Source organism: Monodelphis domestica, chromosome 1 (genome assembly GCF_027887165.1).
Source record: "Monodelphis domestica isolate mMonDom1 chromosome 1, mMonDom1.pri, whole genome shotgun sequence".
In the NCBI taxonomy this organism is placed as follows: domain Eukaryota; kingdom Metazoa; phylum Chordata; class Mammalia; order Didelphimorphia; family Didelphidae; genus Monodelphis; species Monodelphis domestica.
Window position 1 is genome coordinate 254,572,595 of NC_077227.1, and position 12,200 is coordinate 254,584,794.

Consider the following 12,200-nt stretch of genomic DNA (forward strand, 5'->3'; position numbering starts at 1 on the left):
CAGTCATTTCAGTCACGTTCAACTCTTCATGACACTCTTTCTTGGCAAAGACACGAGTACTTTGCCATTTCCTTCTCCAGCTTATTTTAAAGATGAGGAAACAGAGGCAAGAAGGCTTAAGTAACTTGCTCAGCTAGTGAGTGTCTGAAGCCAGATTTGAACTCAGGAAAATGAATATTCCTGATTTCAGGTTCAGGACTCTATTCATTCAATCTATTAGTCACATGGGTAGTGTTTTTTTTTTCTCTCTTGAGTATCATACCTTTCCCCCAGCCCTTTAATGAGCATCTCTCATATTCCCTTCTCTATATTTATCTAGTTATTTACAAGGTATCTTCCCCTGTCAGAATGTACCCCTCTGCCTTGAGGGCAGCTACTGTTTTTATTTTTATAATTTTTGCCTTTCTTTGGGTCTCCAGTGTTTGGCTTAGTGCCTGGTACATACTTAGTGCTTAATAAATGCTTGTTGACTGAATTACTGACTGATTATGAGTCCTATGGCTTGAATTCTGATACTAGGTCTGCCACTTGATGGGTATATGGCTTTAAGCAAATCAGAGAATCAGAGCTGTTCTTGACTTCCTCTTAAGGTCAGTCTGTCTTAGGAATGCTGTAAAGATCAAATGTATGACTTCTTTGAAGGCTGTAAAGTACTTAAAAAAGAAAAGTGCCATTATGACTCATCCAAATTATTTTTTGCATGCCCAATCAGTCTCTCAATTTTAATTTAGATAACGGCTAGGAGTTTTTTTATGTTTTTACCTGAAAAGTGATATGATGAGATAAAAACAACAGTGGATGAGGCACTAAGAGATATGGGTTGCTGGCCTGAGACACTTCCTAGCTTTGTGACCCTGGGCAAGTCACTTAACCCCTTTGACCTAGCCTTATCACTCTTCTCTCTTAGAATCAATGAAAGGAATCCAGCTTAGGAAATCTATAATGTATGATGGTGACGGAATACTATTGTGCCATAAGGAATGATAAACAGGATGATATCTATAAGAACTGGAAGGACCTCCACGAACTGATGCAGAGTGAACCAGAAGAACACAATGCTATACACAGAAAGTGAAACATTGTAGGATGATCATATGCTACTAATAGCAATATAATGATGCAAGACAATCCTGAGGGACTTATGAGAAAGAATGCTATCCACATCGAGAGAAAGAACTGTGGGAATAGAAATGCAGAAGAAAACATAGGATTTATCACTTACGTATATGGGTATATGATTTGAGGTTTGGGTTTTATAAGATTACTCTCTTACAAATAAAGAATAATATGGAAATAGGTTTTGAGTGATAATGCATATAAAACCCAAAGGAATTGCTTGTCAACTCCAGATGTGGGGAGGGAGAGAACATGAATCATGTAACCTTGGATGTGTATGTGTAAATTAGTACTGGAATAAAATGAAGAAAAAATAATAAAAAAGAAATCTATGATATTTTGTTGGAGCAAATCCCTATCAGAATGAAACTTTTCAGATAGTGCCTCATATGGGAAGTTTTTTCTGACCTCCTTTACCTCTCCAGCTGTCAGTGCTCTCTTCAAAGAACCTTATACTTTGTACATAGTACTGATTCTAAGATGCAAGGTAAGAGTTGTTGGGTCTTTTTTTTTTTTTTGAGAGAAATGGGTTCTAGGCTTAGACTATTATTAACTAGTTGGGGGTCAATGGTTTTTGTTGTGCTAGGTGGCTCAGTGGAGAGAGAGCCAGACCTGGAGTTAGGAGATTCTGACTTCAAATCTGGCCTAAGATACTTCCTCTTTATATGATCCTGTGCAAATAACTTAATCCAAGTTATCTTGACCTTACTGCTCTTCTGCCTTGGAACTGGTACTTGGTAAGGATTTAAAAAAAAAAAGAGGCTTTAGTTGTTTCACTTGCAAAATGGGTACCCTAAAACCTAAGACTGTTAAACATGTTAGTCAGAAATGAAATTATGTATGTGGAGAGGGCTTTGAAAAGCAAAAAGCAATAAATAAATACAAAATATTATAATTATTAGCTTTATTTTTGCATATCCTTGTCTCATTTTTGCCTATCTTGTTCTTAGGGCTATTTCTGGATCATATGGACTATTTTCTGTTGCCTCAGGTCTCCTCTCTTTTTATTCAAGCTGCTATGATTGTAATTTTCCTTCCATGACCATTTAGTTTCCATGTTATTTCTTATTTACTACTTTCATACTGTCTGCTTTAATGCCAAATCTTTGGGAAATTTTTCATTAAAAAAGGTGAAGCATTCTGGGTTCAGCGAATAAATTTATGAATATCCTATAGAAAACACATGGAATCAGGAGCATCTTTGTCCTCTGAAAGGAATAATAACTATCCCTGCAGAGTAGGGAAAATATGGTCATGTATGTTGTACACAGTTTATCTTGGAAGTGTACTCTGCTTTTTAAAGAGATTTGGACAGACTACATTGGCCAAAAATCAGGTCTAGGAAAACTCATACTGTTGTGTTGAAGGGATACAGCAGGGAATTCAGAGGGTTTACATGCTGATGTAAAATTCCATTTCAGAAGCTTCCTTTAAAATAATCAGTGGAAACAAGTTCAAGTGAGGTCTCCAACATAAACCTATTGGTAGGGGGGAGGGAGGAATTTAGAAGGATCCCAGCTTAAGAAATCTATAATAATGTGGTAGTCGATCCCTATTTGAATGAAACTTCTCAAATACTGCCTCCTGTGTTTGGGAGGCCTTTTCTGACCCCCCTTTCCCCTTCAGCTCTCAGTGCTGTCAGAAAGTACCTTATATTTCATTTTCAGTATACAAGTCAGATTTCCCAAGTTGATTGTAAGTTGTTTGAGGACAGAGTCTTTCCCCTCATTTTTGTCTTTGCCCAGTGTTTAGATCAATCAATGCCTTGCACACTAACTAGGTATCTGATGATTATTGAGTCAGGTTGTTGAAGTCCTACCATCTTGTTAATAACACAAAACTTTTTTTGAGGGGAAAACTGAAATGAACCCCAGAAACACTCCATCATCTTGTTAGCGTGCAACCAACAGATAACAGGAAACAGCTTCTTCCTTTCATAAAACAAAAGCAAAGGGAAACTCCAGTACATGAAAAAAAAATTCCAACAATCCAGGAGCTGAAGCTCAAGTTTAATTTCTGGATCTGTTAGAAGTGGAAACTCCTTACATTCATTTGACAGCTAAATACTGAGGTTCTTGTTTATATCATCTCACTCAAAATCGATTTTACTTTTCTATGTCTAGTTTTTTTGGGCACAGGATCAGGAAAGAAAGGGGCTTTCGTAGATTAAGGAGAAGGAACCTGTCTGAGTGATTTGGTGGGGGTTTGAATTTATGAACAAGGCAAAAGTTTGACTACAGAGAGATGTGAGAAATTTTTTTATTTTTTAAATTATTATTCAAATTTTTGATGTGATCGAAATTGAGAACAATTTGAGGGAGAAATGAAGAGTAGTAGTGGTGGGTTTATATCCATTTTTTGTTTAAATGGGAAAGGTTCTATTTGTACAAAAATATTTATAGCTGTGCTTTTTGTGGTGGCAAAAAACTGGAAAATGACAATATGTCCCTTCATTTGGAAATGGTTGAACAAATTGTGGTTTTATGAACTGATGCAAAGTGAAATAAGCAAAACCAGAACATTATACACAGTAACTGAAACCTTGTGGGACAATCAAATGTAATAGACTCTACTACTAATAGCAATGCAATGATCCAGGACAATTCTGAGGGATTTATGAGAAAGAACACTATCCACATTCAAAGAAAGAACTCTGGGAGTAGAAACACAGAAGAAAACACATGATTTATCACTTGTTTATATGGGCATATGATTTGAGATTTTGGTTTTAAAAGATTATTACAATTACAAAAATTATTACTATTACAAAAATGAATAATATGGATAGGATTTGAGTGATAATATATGTATAACCTTGTAAAATTGCTTGTCAACTCTGGGAGAGAGGGAGGGCAGCATGGTAGGAAACAACAAGAATCATGGAATCATGGAAAAAAATTTTAAACAAGAGTAGTAGTGGGTGATGTAATTCATTGCATAGTGGTAATCAAGGGACCTTTATTACCTAAATGTTTTAAATTTATTTTTTTTAAAAGCCCTTATTGTCTTAGAATTGCAGTAAGGCTAGACAGTGGGAGTTAAGAGAATTGCCTAGAGCTAGGACATGTTAGACATCACATTTGAACTCAGGTCCTCCCATCTGCAGGCCTAGCATTCTATCCACTGAGCCACTTCTCTGCCCCTTTATCAGGATGATGTAATAACAACAGTAGAGGTCTGTTTTCTTCCAGGGGTACATATATAAAGCATAGCAGAAACCTCCTAAGACTTAACAAAGTGAAATGACTAATTACTCTTATGGTGATTTACATGGGCATGAATGACAAAAACATGTCAAAGATTACAAAGTTTTAGGCAAGAAATTGAAAACTATTGGAACACAGGTTGTTGGTGTTTTTTTTTTTCATAGTTGTCCATTGCCCAAGGCAAGGGAAAAATAAGAGAACTGTTTTGGGGGGAAAAAAACAGTTCAAAATATAAGGAAAGCAGGTTCCTGGCCACAGATGGAAAAGGCCATAAAGGTTTTTAGGAATATATTTTCTGGAACTGGGGAACTAAGAAAAATGATGGAAAAACTTGAGAACCTTAATTGATGCAATGACCTGTTATGATTGCAGAAGACTCAGGCTTCCTACCTTTTGGGGGAGAGAGGGGGAGAGAGAGGGGAGAAGGAGAGAGAAAGAAATAGAGAGAGAGAGAAAGAGAGAGAGAGAGAGAGAGAGAGAGAGAGAGAGAGAGAGAGAGAGAGAGAGAGAGAGAGAGAGAGAGCACAGAGGTGCAAAGTGAAACATGACTAATTTTTTTTACTTGTATTTGTTACAAAAGAAGAGCTTTTTATTTATTTTGGGGTTGGAGAGGCAAGGATGAAGGGACTGGGAGAAAGTGATAGTGATATAAAAACATATAAATAAACCATTAAAAAATACACAGAAGAGAGCAGAAGGAAATTCAGAAATGGATACAAGATGAGCAGGGTAGTGTGAACTACTGAGTTAAAATTAAAAATGACTTAGTGAAAGCCAGTCTAATCATCATTAAGATTCATGGTGTCCTCTATAATTTTTTTCTTTTCTTCTTTGTATGACAAAATGATCATGTCCACTGACATTCAAGTCCACAGTAATTTAAAATATATGAATATTTTAAAAGAATGTATTTTCTGGATGTCTGCAAATCTAATCCAAAGAGCTTTCAACTAAAAAAATGAAGGAAGAAGAAAATTACCAGTATATCTACCAAAGTATTTACCATGATGCTTAATAACAATGAAGAAAGAAAGAGCAAAGGAGATACCTAGATGCTTTCAGAAAACAAAATCCAAGAAAGGAGCCAAGACCTCAAATGTCACAATGCAAATGCACCACATTTAAGTAACAAAAGGAAGTTCTAATGCAAAGAGACAAATTTGACCCCAGTGGATCACTGTGACTTGGTGGGATGAAACCCATGATTGAAATATGGCTTTTATAATAAGAGCACCTATCACTCAGGTTACTGTGAGAATCAAATGAAGTAATAATTATAAAGTACTTAGCCCCGTGCTTTGTCCACAGTAAGCGCTATATATATGTTGGCTATTATTACTAGCTATTATTAGTAAATTATATTCATACTCTTGATTGAGAATATCTTGGTAAAGGTCAATGGAGGGAGAAACAGAGGTAACTTTGCCAGTGGAATATATTATGGAGAATCTGGAGAGAAAGAGGTCATGATTAGTTGTAATGGGAGGCTTTGGCTATCTAGACATCTGGAAGAGTTCTGAGTCAGGTAACGGCAGGTAATTCTTGATTTGCTTTGGTGATAATTTCATCCTTGAAAACGTAGAGCAACCAACAAAGGTAAATTTTATTTTATCTGATTCTCACTGACAGGGTGAGAATTCAAGTTGTGTGTATGGGAAAAGATGGGAACACTGAGAAGAAGGAATCTCTACATATTAGAATCTATGACAGAGAAGAGGAAGTCCTGGCATAATTTGACTTTCACCCTTTATCTTTAGACAGAGGATTTCAAAGGAAGGATAGGTAGGATTCCAGTAACTAATATTGTACAAAGGAAATCAACTTGGTAGAAAACTTCCCAAGGGCTAAAGTGCAGACACAAAAGAAAACAGTTCTAGAGGAGAAAAATAGGATTTGTGCTATGGGAGTTCCCAGGTAATTTATCAACCAACTTAGATCTCTTAAAATATACATTCAGAAGATGGAAGTATGGGCATGTAACAAGAATGTATATATGAGGGGAAGCTGAGTAGCTCAGTGGATTGGAAGTCAGGCTTAGAGATAGGAGGTCCTAGGTTCAAGTCTGGCCTTAGACACTTCCTAGTTGTGTGACCCTGGGCAAGTCACTTAACCCCCATTACCTACCTTTAATTGCTCTTTTACCTTAGAACCAATGCTTTGTTCTAAGGCAGAAGGTAAGGGTTAAAAAAAATGGATATATGAGTATAGCATGGTCTTGTACAATAGTACCAGGAGTGCTAAGGGTCAGAATGAACTGAGAATGCCAAAGTAATCTGATGACCAAAAGAGTTTTTGTTTTGTTTGTTTGTTTGTTTTTTTAACTGTTGGTGGGAAGAGGATCAAAGAATGGACAAGATAGTTGCTTGGAATGGGATTAGAATAACTAACAAGGAGAAGGCAGAATTACTTTTTTTTTTCCTGCCAAGGAAAATGACTTGTATTGGAAATGAAAGAATTAAAGGGCTAAATGGGAACTCATATGCAACATAAGAGCTGATGAGGGCATCTGGGGCAGCTAGGTGCTCAGTGGGTAGAGTACTAGGCCTGGAGTTGGCAGGCCTGGAGTTCAAATATGGCCTCAGATACTTCCTAGCTGTGTGACCCAGCAAGTCACTTAACCTCATTTGCCTAGCCTGTGCCCTTGCTCTTTTGTCTTAGTTGTTACTAAGACAGAAAGTAAGAGTTAAAAAAAGAGAGGGAACACTTGGTTGTACTTGATAAATTCAAATCACTTGGTCAGATGAATTTAATTCTCAGATTAAGAAAGAGTAGGTAGATTTGATTATTTAGCCATGGTTAATGATATTTAAATATAATGGAAAATAAAAGAGATATTGGAAAAGGGTACTGAAAGAACTGGGAGATGTGATTGCTTATTTCTTGTCAGCGATATATGGAAGTGTAGAAAATGTAAGGGGCACTCCAGGCTTGGCGCAGGGAAAAGATTGTCTTCTATTTTAGATTACTCCCACTGCCCACTACTTTCACTCCTATTCATGTGCTACCTAATGAAGGTAGAGAAAAATCACGAAACCACCCTGAGTCTACTACAAGTTTATGTTACATAATCTCAACTGGGTCCTCATTGCAGCAAGGCATTCCCTTTATACCTCCCTAATTATTGACCATCCCAATCACTACATTAAAATTTCTAAACTTTTTCTCATCCTGATTGTACTTTCTCAACTGAGAACCTGGCCTCAGAATTCCCTGAAAAAAGTGAGGCTATTCCGGGTTATTCCCTTCTCCTAATCTCTCATCACTCAGATGCCTTCTCCTTCTATTTCTTCTTTTACCTTTGTCTCACATGAAGAAGGCATCTTTCTCCTTGCCAAGGCAAACTCCTCTCCCTACACATGTCATCTCACTCTATCCTATCGACACAGACAGATTTGCCCCCTCAATTATCACAACTGTGATTTTACTTCTTTTCATTCAGTCTCTCCCTGTCTACTAGCTATTTCCCTGTTGCCTATCCCAACCTCAAAAACTCTCCCTCTTCCTTGCATCCCTAGTATCTATCATCCTCTATTTCCACTTCCTCTCACCTCCCTCTCTTCTAATCCTCTGCAGTATACTTTCTGATATCATACTCTCCTAAATTGCCAATGATTTCTTCTTAATGGCCACATTTAATGGAGTTTTCTTGATTTTCAGTTTTCCTGAATTGTCTTCAGCTTTCGATACTGCCAATTACCCTTTTACCCTGGATAGTCTCTTCTCTCTAGGTTTTCATGATAATGCTCTCTCCTGGCTTCCTTTAAGCCTTGGCTTGAATCCTTCTAGTCCAGCTAATCCCAGTATCATACAAAGATATGGTTAATGTTAAACTTAAAGAAAGCACAAAAAATGAAAAATGATCACTAAATGAGTAATAAGTGGACACTAATGAGGAGATTTTCCTAGCTATTTACCTCTTTCAATTAATTGCTTTTTGCTTCAAATGAACATTTTTTAAAAATTTGTTAAAAGAGAAAAAATGGCAGGGGGCTCATTGTAAGCTGTTGTTTCAAATAGATGCTGACCCAAAGTGTGACTTGAACTTGGGTATGATTTTCAGGGGCCTTCTTTTGAAGGTGGCACCATCTATACATGTGTGTATACTTTTCTTAAGTTGTATTTTAAATTTAAATTCTATTTCAGCTCCTATTAACATAAGGCACTATGCTATGGGCTAACCTCACCTAAGTTTAAGCTCCTTCAAAGCAGAGACTGTCTTTTTTGTATATGTGATTCACTAGCTAATGATTCACTGAAAATTCTTCCTAACCCTACTGTAGACACTAGAATAAGAATAATACTAGGGGACAGCTAGGGTGGCTGGCTCAGTAGATTGAGAGCCAGGCCTAGAGACAGGAAGTCCTGGGTTCAAAATTGGCCTCAGATACTTCCAAACTGTGTGATCCTGGCCAAGTCACTTAACCCATATTGCCTAGCCTTTACTGCTCTTCTGCCTTAGAAGCAATAAATAGTATTGACCTAAGACAGAAAGTAGGAGTGATTAAAAAAAAAAGAATACTGTTCCTCCTCTAGTAGCATTATAAAGCAGAGAGAAGTAAAGCTGAGAGTAGCAAAAGATCTTTGATACTCTGGGTATTGGAACATAGAACCATAAACTCAATGAAGTGGATCCTTAAAGGTGGATGAAGACAAAGCTTAAGTTTTTCCTTTCTTATAGTCTTATTTTGATGCTACTAGTTTCTTAGTTGTAGAGAGGATTAAAGTCTATATAATATAAAGATAACTTTTGACTTTTGTTGACTATTCAACTTTTGTTCTACTCACCAAAATTTTAGGGGGTGTAGGGAAGAAAGTATGTATTTGGAAATCTTGGAAATTGAAGGTCTAGGATGTCCACTGAAATTCTTAGAGCAAGGGTCTGAGTGACCATGCATAGTGTGCTGGAAGAAGAAGGAAACTAAAAACTTGGGCTCTAATCTTGACTCCAATCCTTATATGTGTGACCTTGGACAAATCAATTGGCCTCTAAGAACCTATTTTTTCATTCATGAAATGGGGATGCAAATACTGGGATAACCTTATACAGTTGTAAGGAAATCACTGTAAGATGCTATAGATAGATAGCTATTATCCCCTGTGCATAAATAAAATTAAAATGAATTAATGACATATGAAATTATTTCATTTCCCTCCTATAATGAATTTTAAACTTAGAGAGTTTTCTCATTAAGAATGACATAACATTGTGAACAGATATCAGAGAATTACAGAATGTTCAAGCCAGAAGAATACCATAAGAACTAATCAATCCAATTCCCCTTATTTCTATAAATTAGAAAATTGAGACCTAGATATGTAAGTGATTTGTACAAGCCCTCGCTGGGACTAGTGACCCCTAGGTCAGTGTCCTTTTTGATAGGTCATACTACCAAGAGACTTTTAAATCCCTATGGGGAGTGAGGCATAAAAATGATACTTTCTACCCAAGTTCTGACCACCTACCTAGGCACAGAAATTTTCCTTTCATTTATCAGTGACAAGATGATTTTATGTGAGATGTCAGCTGCCGTGTGGCCTTAGGATAACTGGATAACTGGAGGGGAGACAGCAGGAAAAGCTCCCTAGGATGCTTAAAAGAAAAATGGATTTATGCCAAGGATAATTCTTGGAACAAATGTGAAATCAAATACTTCACATCCCAATCCCTCTCCAACCCTGTCTAAAAGGGAAATGAAATAGCAGGATTAACCTACTCTTTACCAAACCTAGCTTTGTTTCCTTCAAAGTCCCATGACCTAGGCAGATCCCATTTCCTGTTACTCTCCTCCCTGGGAATGAAGGGAGTGCCTAGGACTGGAGAAAGAGGTTGTTATCATATTGGGTAATCACCAACAATGAGGGGAGTGGCTGCTGGAGAAGCACTTTATACAAATAGCAGCAAGTTAACATTCAAACATTTACATAGGCTTATTTTTCTACATAAACAGTATGGATTATTCATTTACAAAGTGGAAATATCTGTGGAACTAGGGAGGGAAGAACCAGATTGAGTTTCTGGACCAAACAAATAAAACTGAAAGCTAGGTTTTGGAGAAACAGTAATGTACCTTGAAATAAAATAACAAGAGCTATTCCCCAATAGATTAACAATTGAGGGATATTAAAAAAATTTTTTTTTTCCAAAGGAAGAAACCCTAGTCATCAATAATCATTAAAAAAGGACTCCAAATTACTAATAACTACAAAAATGCAAATTAAGGAAACTGAGATTCCACTTCCCATTAGATTGGCAAAGATAACGAAAAAGAAAAAGTCATTGTTGGAGAAATTTAATTATTTGTAGAGCTATGAACTACTTCTGCCATTCTGAAAAGTAGTTTAGAGTAATGTCTCCAAAGTCTATAAGCTGTACAAACCCTTTGAGTCAGCTATACCATATAAAGCCTATGCTCCAAAGAGCTAAAAGACATAGGAAAAGGATCCATATGAAATGAAATTGTAAAGTATGGACCAAATGAACAAAAGTATTGTGAAGCACAGATAATAACCACAAGGCAAGTTCTCATGAGCTTCAAAGCAACTTAATTTAGTACTCTTACAGAGTGCCATAGCATAGAATCTCCTCAGAGTGGTTAACAGTTCTAGAAGCTTCCAACCTGGCAATCAGAAACTGACATCTTAACTGTTATAATTTCTCAGCCAGATACATACACAGTAGCCTCTTTCTGATGGTAAAAAATAGCTGAAAAGTGTTAGCCCAGAGGCACTCTCTAAGGTACCCCAAGGTATTCTGTGCCAATTCAGTGACTGATGGGTTCACTCAAGGTATCTCCAAGAATCTCCCTTCAAAGTCCAAACCACTTGTGTTGTCATATCAAAAGGGAGTAACAGGAGAGTAAAATGGGAGGGGTGTCTATAAACAGTAGAATTAAAGGGATTAGCATTGAGAGCCAAGCAATTGGTAGCCAGCAGTTCAGAAACCCATTCTCAGCTGCTCCCACTCTTGGATTTGGAGGAAGAGGTGAAGCAGAAGTCACTGAAGCTATAGTCAAGGTCTCTCTTTGTTTGGTGCTGACTAAAGCAACAGAAATACGGGGCAGCCTTTCCAAACCTTTCTAAACAGGGAGAACATAAGTGAAGCTGGACACAGACAGCTGCCATTTCACTTCAATAGATGCTTTAATGTGTGAAAAACCTGGTTATGTGGCCATACTCAGCCATCTTTTCTCCCTTAGTCAGGCACCATGTCAATAGGTGTTGAAAGCAATTTAATTATTTACATGTAGAAACTAGATTTCTGCTTTGAAGATTTTTTCACCCAATTTTAAGGTTTGGGTCAGCACTACCCATACACTCTTCTGTGTACCTTGTCCTCCTTTTGCCCAAATTGTGCCATGCTAAGGGAATGTAAACTAATTTGAATACTTGTCCATGAAAATTGGAATTAGGAAGGTACATTTTGTTGTTCTTCAAAACAAATACACACAAATTAATTTTCAAGTCAAATAAGAATGATTTCTAAGTTACTCACTGTTTGGATTGTTCTTTTAGCTTTGTCTCTCCCTCTATTAGCATGGCTAATCATGAGGATTTTATATAATCTGAGTCATGTTAGAGAATCTTAGAAAAGTTTAGGGATAAAAGAGAAGAGGCCATCTCTGTAATTGAGCAAGTAAATAGCTTCCTACAACCAGGCTGAGCACAAAACAAAAGTTTTGGTTTCATCAAATATTATGTAAAATTATTACTGTATAACATAGTAATCAAGCATAACTAATAAGTGATTTAAAAATATGATTGTAAAAGTGTCACTATTACATAGTCCAAAACAAATGTTTTAGTTTTTTTTTGTTTTCCTATTCTCTTAATATTTGCAAAAAGCAAAGAAAGTTTTCTGCTTTCCCTTGATATCGGATA

At 36.7% G+C, this 12,200-nt stretch overlaps 1 protein-coding gene across 26 annotated transcripts in view; it reads right to left on the reverse strand.

Moving 5' to 3' along the window:
* TTLL5 (tubulin tyrosine ligase like 5) overlaps positions 1–12,200 on the reverse strand; it is a 409,941-nt gene that overhangs the window by 15,512 nt on the left and 382,229 nt on the right. The window lies entirely within an intron of this gene.